At 37.3% G+C, this 8,831-nt stretch overlaps 1 protein-coding gene across 1 annotated transcript in view; it reads right to left on the bottom strand.

Annotated features, from left to right (window-relative positions):
• The window catches only part of Cad86C (Cadherin 86C), a 318,509-nt gene that overhangs the window by 13,745 nt on the left and 295,933 nt on the right, over window positions 1-8,831 (bottom strand). The window lies entirely within an intron of this gene.

Here is an 8,831-nt window from a genome sequence, read left to right on the forward strand (position 1 = left end):
TCGGACGGTTCGTCGTGGAGGCTGAATTTTCCGACGGTGGTTCCAAAGATCCCTTCCTTGCCCACCCTGGCATTGAAGTCGCCAAGCACGATTTTGATATCATGACGGGGCAGCGCTCGTATGTGCGCTCCAAGCGCTCATAGAAGAGATTTTTGGATGCCTCATCCTTCTCTTCCGTCGGGGCATGGGCGCAGATGAGCGAGATGTTGAAGAATCTCGCTTTGATGCGGATTGCGGCTAGACGCTCGTCCACCGGTGTGAACGACAGTACTCGGTGACGGTGTCTCTCTCCCACCACAAATCCAACTCCGAATTTGCGCTCCTTTACGTGGCAACAGTAGTAGACGTCGCAAGGCCCCAGACATTGCTTGCCTTGCCCCGTCCAACGCATTTCTTGGATGGCGGTGATGCCAGCTTTTGTCCTTACGAGGACATCAACCAGCAGGGCAGAGGCACCTTCCCCATTAAGGGTCCCGACATTCTAGGTGCACGCCCTCAAATCGTAGTCCTTTAAAAGTTTGGCGTGTTCGTCATCATAAGGGGGGTCTCATCCGAGGCTTTTCCTTGCTTCTTCACTGGAAGTGGCTTTTACGTGGCGGATCCCAAGCCCAGCGCACAACCCATCGCTGGAATACGATATACGATGTTCTTTCTATTTAATATTTTGTATAATAGCCGTTATTTTTGGAAACCTCCTCCAACCGTCTTGGCATAGGTTCTATCAACTTTCGACAAAATTCAGGAGGTATTTTACCCCATTCTCTGAGCAAAACAGCTTTCAAGTCACTTTTTGACGAAATTTTGTGTTCCCCCACTCTATCTTCGAGGTAGGCCCAAAGATTTTCTATGAGGTTGATATCGGGACTTTAGGGAGGTGTTGGCAAATGTTTTTTATTGAAAAGTATCCACATTTTAACAACATGAGCTGTATGTTTGGGATCGTTGTCGTCTAACTCGTTAGTTGACATACCCATTTTTTTCTGCACTGGAATGTAAGTTGTCCTTGAGAACGGACAAATAAAGATGTTTATCCATCGTTCCATCTATAAACACTAGTTTTCCAACTTCCTGAGCCGATATACATCCCCACACCATGGCAGAACCTCTGCCGTGCTTAACAGAGGATTTAATATTAAAGACTCGCAGGTCCTAATTTTTCTCCTGCCATACCATACGACGACCATCCGGTCCAAAAAGGTTGTATTTGCTTTCGTCACTAAAGATAACGGTTTTCCAAAACTCAAAACTTTTTGTTTTGTAGGTGTTGGCGAATAGAAGACGCTTTTCTTGATTTACCTTTGTAATTAGTGGTTTTTTCCGTGCTGCACGACCGTGGATATTGTTACTTCTGAGTACTCTGCGTACTGTCTCATCGGATACTTGAGTGTGAGGGGTTGTATTTATTTTGTCATTCATTTTTTGGGCTGATAAATGTGGGTTTTGGCGATTTTCTTTTAATATTTGGCGTTCTTCTCTCACTGTCAGCAACTTTGGTCGACCAACACGCGTTATATTTTCTAAATTACCGCGTTCTTTACACCGTTTTACTACGTCTTCGATCGTTTGGCGACATCGACTAAACATATTACAAATGTATGTCGTAGGTTTGCCTTCATTATGAAGGTATAAAACAATATTTTTTTCAGCTGTAGTTAATTCTTTACCTTTTGGAATTTTGGATGTGCACAGTACCACAATTGCAAATGAAATGAATTCAGTCGCTAGCAAAATTGATGATAAAACGCACTAGCAGCCACTACTTCAGAAAAACAAACGAAAATGCGGGTCAAAAACAATAAGCAAAATACGTTGGTGAGCACAGAATTCAATTTGCTATGCACGTCTTATGTTGTATGTACCTAACGGTACAATTATTGTGCATGCTGTTTAGCCCATTTCCTAAGAAAATGCTCAATAATTCGAGTACGCATTGAATTAGTAAGTTCGGATATTTAGTGCATAGTGAAATCTGTGCATAGAAAAGTAATTATGCAAAATACTGTGCGAATTTGCGCCAGTTGGTTATCCCGAGCGCAGACAGGTCCTTCTGCACTTGGTTCTTCCATTGCGTCCGTGGGCGCTCTTGCTTTCGTTGTCCGCCCATGGGTGCGGAGTCGAAGGATATTTTCACCGGAGCGTCGTCATCCATGCATACAACATGTCCAAGCCAGCGCAATCGCTGTATTTTTATGCGTTTAACTATGTCCATGTCGTTAAAAAGCTCATACAGTTCGTCATTCCATCCTCTTTGATACCCGTCGTCCACGAGAACAGGGCCGTAGATCTTGCATAAAATAGTTCTCTCGAAAGCCCCCAAAGCCTTCTCATCTGTTGGCAAGAGTTATACTTCGCTTGATCTCCAGGCTGACGTTGTTGGTGGTGTTTATGCTGGATCCTAGGTAGAAAAAGCTATGTTACCAGGAGGTACTTTGTCTTGCCCCCGTTCACTGCTAGACCAACCTCTTTAGCTTCTTTTTTTAAACTGGAAAATGCTGCGGCTACGTCCCTTTGTTTCAGACCTACGATATCGATATAATCTGCGTACGCCAGCAGCATCGTTCTTTTGCTATATATGGTGCCGCTGCGATTCAGATTGGCAGCTCTTATTACGCTTTCCAGCATCAGATTGAAAATTTCGCGCGAGAGGGAATCGCCTTGTCTAAAAACTCGTTTGGTCTCAAACGGCGCGGAGAGGTCCTTCCCAATTTGGACGGAGCTGAAGGTTGTGCTCAACTTCACTCTACATAGCCGTATTAGTTATGCGGGGATCCCGAATTTGGACATGGCGTCGTACAGGCAGCTCTTCTTCGTGCTATCAAAAGCAGTTTTAAAATCGACAAAAAGATGGTGTGTGTCGATTTGCTTATCTAGTGTCTTCTCCAGGATTTGACGTGCTGTGAAAATCTGGTCAATGGTGGACTTACCAGGTCTAAAGCCACACTGATAAGGTCCAATCAGCTGGTTCGTGAACGGTTTCAGTCTTTCACACAGTATCGTCGACAGGACCTTGTATGCTATATTAAGAAGGCTTATTCCGCGATAATTGGCGCAAACGGCAGGAGCGCCTTTCATAAAAAAGTTTGCCCCTTAGGGCCGTTAATTTAACAAGTTTAAAGTATATTTAAATCATTAGTTAAACTTCACTTCAAAAATTCTATAGAATTTTCTTAGTATTCACAATTACACAGTTTACACATAAAATGTTTAAAATTTGCTCCAGAAGTTTTTTGTTTAAATTAACGCATATTAAGAGAGGTTACCAGTTTCCTCTCCAAATGTGTGTAAATTTAGACACCGTGTTAATAAAATTAAACACTGCCTGTTTACTTTTACATACCAAATTTGTCGCGTAGAGCAAAGTTGTACATAAAATGTACTTAATTTTTATTAGTACGGAATGCCCCGGAGCTCGAAAAAGCAAAATTTCGGATAAAATATATTACCCCAAACGAGAATTTTGAAAAAAAATTTAAAGTTTTTTTTTTTATTTTAATCTTCAATCGTAACCATTTTTTAGGCTTGCGCGAGATTATTTATAGAATAAGAAATCGTGTAAAACTCTTCGTCAACGTGAAAAATTAAAACAATGGGTACAGGGGCGCAGCCAGGAATATATTTTGGGAGGGGTTTATACTTCTGAAAATTCGCTTCAGATAAAATGATCATTAAAGTACATTTATGCAAGTTTTATGTACAGTATGTAATAAATATGTAAATAAACTTTTTGAAGTTTCATAAATTGAATTTATTTACATAAAATTAGCAAAAAACTCAAACATTTGTAACCGACTTCGAAAAAGGGGTAGGTTATCAATTCGTCGAAATAGTATGCTAACGCATAACTTTGGACCACGTGAAAGATGTTACCTCAATGGTCTTCTTGTTTAATATAAAGTTCTATAAACACAAGATGCGCTCAACTTGCAAAAGTAATAAAAAAATTAAAAAAAAGAAGAGTTTTAATGTTCATTTTCCTCGATATCTGGTTTCTGGTTTTCGAATGAGATGGTGATTTTTTACGATTGCCTAATTTTTTTAATATTTCGAATACCGAGAAAATTAAATGAACTTGAATTTTTGTTATGTAGGCAATTTTGGTGGAACGAATTCGAAGTGGGCAAATTAAATCTTCGAATCCTTGTTAAGGACATATCAGTTGTAAACTCTTTTAGGCTCTGTAAGTGAGTATGCATTGCATATTTTTAGGTTTCATTCGCAGTTAAACTTTTAAGAGCTCTCAAAAAAAACGAAAAATTCATATAAAATGGCGCACAAGAAATGGAATAGGAATTTTCTTCTATCAAAATTTCTTATACTTATTTCTTCAAGAAAATTTACAGCAAAAGCAAAGTGCTTTATAATAAAAAATATTTCTTGTGATTTTTCTTGAGAGCTGGCTTTAGGATACAGTTTGTATTTCAGGTTATTAGCTTTAGGGGGGGTTTGAACCCCAAAACCCACCCCTTGTGTGCGCTAATGAATGGGTATGTAGATACTATGAATGTATGTATGTATGCCAAATCGAACTTTCTGGTAGTACTTTTTGTCTATTTCCGCGGTGCACGATTGTAGGAAATTTCACTTTCAACTGTGTAACCAGACATTTGTATGCGCATAAAAATATTAATGACTTGAAAAATATAATAAAAATTAAAAAGTTAAATTAAAAAATTAAAACCTTACTTCTCCAAGCGCCCACGCTTGACTTGAATCGTGCTAGCGAAGCATTCAATGGTACTGTGAATATTCTTCGAAATTATAGAGAAAATGCTGACACACATTTTTCTGATATATTTTCAAAAGTTACCGATATCGCCAAGGAATTGGATTTTGACATTGTCCTTCCTCGCAGAGGGAATAGACAAATTTTCGGGCTAATTATCGTGCGTCTAACGCTGAAGATTATTATCGAAAGGCAATATTTATATCGCTATTGGATAATATTTTGCTCGATTTCCGAGAAAGATTGCCGAAAGAGACATTCAAAATTTTTGATTTGAACTTGTTACTTCCATCTAAAATTGGGGAATATAATACGCCTGACGAAAAAATAATGCTATCGAACGCGTTAAATCGCTTGGAAAACGATACGAACTTTTCTTAGAAACAGACCGTATCAATTTGGAAGGACAGTATAAAGTGTGGTTGGAACGGTGGAGAAATAAGGAAAGCGAAAAGCCATTCCCAAAATCAGCAGCAGAATTTCTTGGTAAATGCGGCGAATATGCTTTTCCAATGATTAACAAACTTCTCCCCATTCTGGTCACACTTCCAGCTAGTAACGCTACTTCCGAAAGAAGTTTTTCAACCCTTCGCCGGTTAAAAACATGTTTGCGTAGTACCATGAATGAAGAAAGGCTGAGAGGTCTAGCACTTTTACACGTACACTTGATATTGAAATTGACACTGAAAGGATAATAGAATGATTTGCAAAAGGAAAGCGCAAAATTGAATTTGCAATTTAAATTATTACCATAAAAATTCTGAATAAGTTGTTAAGTTANATTGAAATTGACACTGAAAGGATAATAGAATGATTTGCAAAAGGAAAGCGCAAAATTGAATTTGCAATTTAAATTATTACCATACAAATTCTGAATAAGTTGTTAAGTTACTTCATTTTACCAACATTGTAAGCAAGAAATAAGTATTTATATGTATATATTGCATTAATAAACCCAAGGTATAACTTTATATCTTGTGGTTTTTTTCAATAGTACATGCAATTGTTTTATTAGACCTTGCACCAAATTCGCAAAATGAAAAGTTATAATGTAACACAAAACACTTTACTTCACACTTCATAACAAATACTCGAACCTATATTTGCATGAAAAATAAATTAGGGTTAGATGCTTGCAATTTAACGTTATTTGAAAAGTTGATCCCAATCGAATTCGGCTAGACAGAGGCAGGATTCCCATAAAAAAACAGGGCGAAATTACTTCACAATATCAATTCTAATTTGAACATAGTTATGTACATATGTGTGCATGTATTCAAGTCTAACTCAATTGATTGAATGTTGATCTGTTGAACTAACATAGTTGAGTTTTGTTTTGTGCAGAATTTGCATGAAGCGAAACAGACATTTCTTTGCTGTTATTTATTCTGTATGCTAAACTACAGCGCAGAGTTGCCGTTGAGTATTTTCAGAAAGTCGCAAAAAGGGTGTCATTGACGAAAAAAGGGTCACCAAATTCTTTTTGCTTTCCTTTACTAGGAAAAGGATAAATCCGAGAACCAAAGTTCTGCTGTTGAATTTAAAAAGAAAATAGCGAAACAAGCTTTGCACAAAACAGATTTGCAAACATACACGGAAATCGAGTTGCATTTCCTTTAAAAGTTTTAAGTGATTAATTTTTTCGTACTTACAGTAGGAAATATTTTTAGTAGCATGGCTCTGTTAACATTTCCTAAAAAAATCTCTGAGAAGGGGCAAAAGTCGCACAAAATTTTGGAAAGGGTAAAAGAATCAAAATTTTCAAAAAGTCGTGTCAAAGGTTATTGGCGCTTAAAAAGGGTCATTAACAGGTTTATTCTGCACGTTACCGCTGATTTTGTGACCGGAAAATTTTATTACCAAAAAATGTTAGCACTTCTTGTCACCGCGATTCCAGGTACGTTGGTAATGCAGTGAAAATAGCAATTCAGCTATGAAGATTTGTGGAAATTCTTGTATTGCATATTTCATGGGGAAATATTTTGTTACCAGCTTATGAGATGGTAACCAAATTTACCGGTTACAAGAGAGCACAGAATCCGAAAAATGTTTAAAATTTTACAGGCACTTTAATTACCGGTTACAAAATTTATGTTACCAGCGCAGAATTGACCTGTAACTCGGACTTAATCCGGATCAACTGCAGTTAATTCCCGAGTTCATCCGGATCAACGCTGCCGTCTGTTTACGCTTTTAAATAAGGTTTCTGCTGCGCAGCGGCAACTGCTTTTTAACGAACTTTCATCTTTATGAAGTAAAGGAAAAGCTGAAGATGAATGTATTTATGCCACACCAAGAAGCTTACAGTGAGCATGTGCCGATATCGCAGCACGCAGCATTTTGAAGTAAAAACAAAATAGTTGTCAAACGAAATACACGATGCAAAGTGTTTCTTTGTTTTGAACGCAGCGCTTCTTGTACATAAATTTCACTTTACAAGCAGCGCTCAGCCTTTAACGCACTTGCTAATTTATCAAGTTCGCGAAAACAATATGCCGAATTCTTATGAAGCCCAACAAATAGATATATGTACATCATTGATTTGTTGTTGTTTGTGCATGCCACTAAAAAAAAAAAAAACAGTTGCCAAACGAAATACACGATACAGAACTGCTTGTACTTAGGGCCTGTGCCAATCGGTGACTTTTTTCTCCGTGGTGAGACGGGGTGGAAAAATTTGCTATGGTGTACAAATAAATTGAATTTTGCTGTGCCAAATGCAAAGTAAAATTTTGACAGTTGAAAAACCAAACAAACGCTCGTGCGAAAGCTATATTTTTGTGTGTTGCTGAAATTCTTAAAATTTTTATTTATTTTATAATTTGCAAGTAACGTAAGCTTTTTTTATGCTGTTTCAGCTTTCATTTTCATGTTCACTCCTTATTACCGCCAAGCAATATTATGTGTATACATGGTTATAAGCTGTCAAAATTTTACCTAGCCCCATGAGCTAGGTATAATTTTGACGTTCGTATTCACCACGAGAAGTGTCAAATTTTTACTTTGATCCGTCAAAATTTTCTATTTTCTATCAATTGACACAGGGCCTTTTTATTAAAATTTCATCTTAAAAATACCACTGTGTCCTACTGTGGTAGAAATATGTCATTTTCAAATTTGAATCATAGAAATCGACCCGGTACATCAGCCGTTTTGCTCTCACGTTTTTTTTTTTGGATTTAATTTTATATAAAGTATATAAAAGCTCTGATATTTATTGCTTGCCAAGAGCAATATGCGGTCTCCATTGGCAAAATTTTGCCTGATAACATTAGCCGTCATCGATTCGACACTTCGCTGCTTACTAAGTTTGAGTTCCGGTCGCTTAAAGAAGAATTTTGCATGTGAAAGCAACAACAAAGTTAGCTAGCACGGATAGACGATAGCGAGTTTGGTTGTACCTACCTCATTGAGTTCGTTCGTTTCGTCACTCGCTAAATGTTGGCGAATCGATGATAAAAACGATAAAAACTTTTGCCTGTGGAGACAGCAAGGTATGGGTGTAGCGCACAGCCTGTCGGCGTAGACCTCTAGTACGTACGTATGTAAAAGTATTCTGTGAATTCAAATTACCTAAGCTTTAGTTTTATATGTAATATGGTAATAGAAATAATTGATCCTTGTTTAAAATAATATAAATGTATCCGTGAATTGAACTAAATGAACTAAAGACCTAGTTCGCTAAGGTGAGCGAACTACAACTGAACGGTTCACTCAAAATGATTAAAATGCCCAACCCTAATGTGCAATATAAGCACCACGAAAAATGCATTATAATAATGGTGTATAACTAAGAAACTCGACTAAATTATTTGAATTACCGGAGCTATTATCCAAATTAGCTGAAGCAAAAATGCTAATGTAATTTGAAAATTATTTGCATAGTTTTAAAAGCTTTAAGTTGGATTTTGGGAATTTGTGCAGGTTTAGTTGTTAAAGAAAAAATAAAACAAGTAAGAAAGTCTAAGTTCGGGCGGAGCCGAACATTAAATACCCGGTGCAAGTATTAAATATATGTTTTCCACCTTTCCGAAAGCTACCGCTACATGATAAGCCGGGGTGTATACATTTTAAGTAAATTAGCGTCCTTAAATTTCGAAATATTGAA

The sequence above is a fragment of the Rhagoletis zephyria genome, unplaced genomic scaffold (assembly GCF_001687245.7).
Source record: "Rhagoletis zephyria isolate East Lansing unplaced genomic scaffold, Rhagoletis_zephyria_1.1 Rzeph_scaffold_00247, whole genome shotgun sequence".
Taxonomy (NCBI): domain Eukaryota; kingdom Metazoa; phylum Arthropoda; class Insecta; order Diptera; family Tephritidae; genus Rhagoletis; species Rhagoletis zephyria.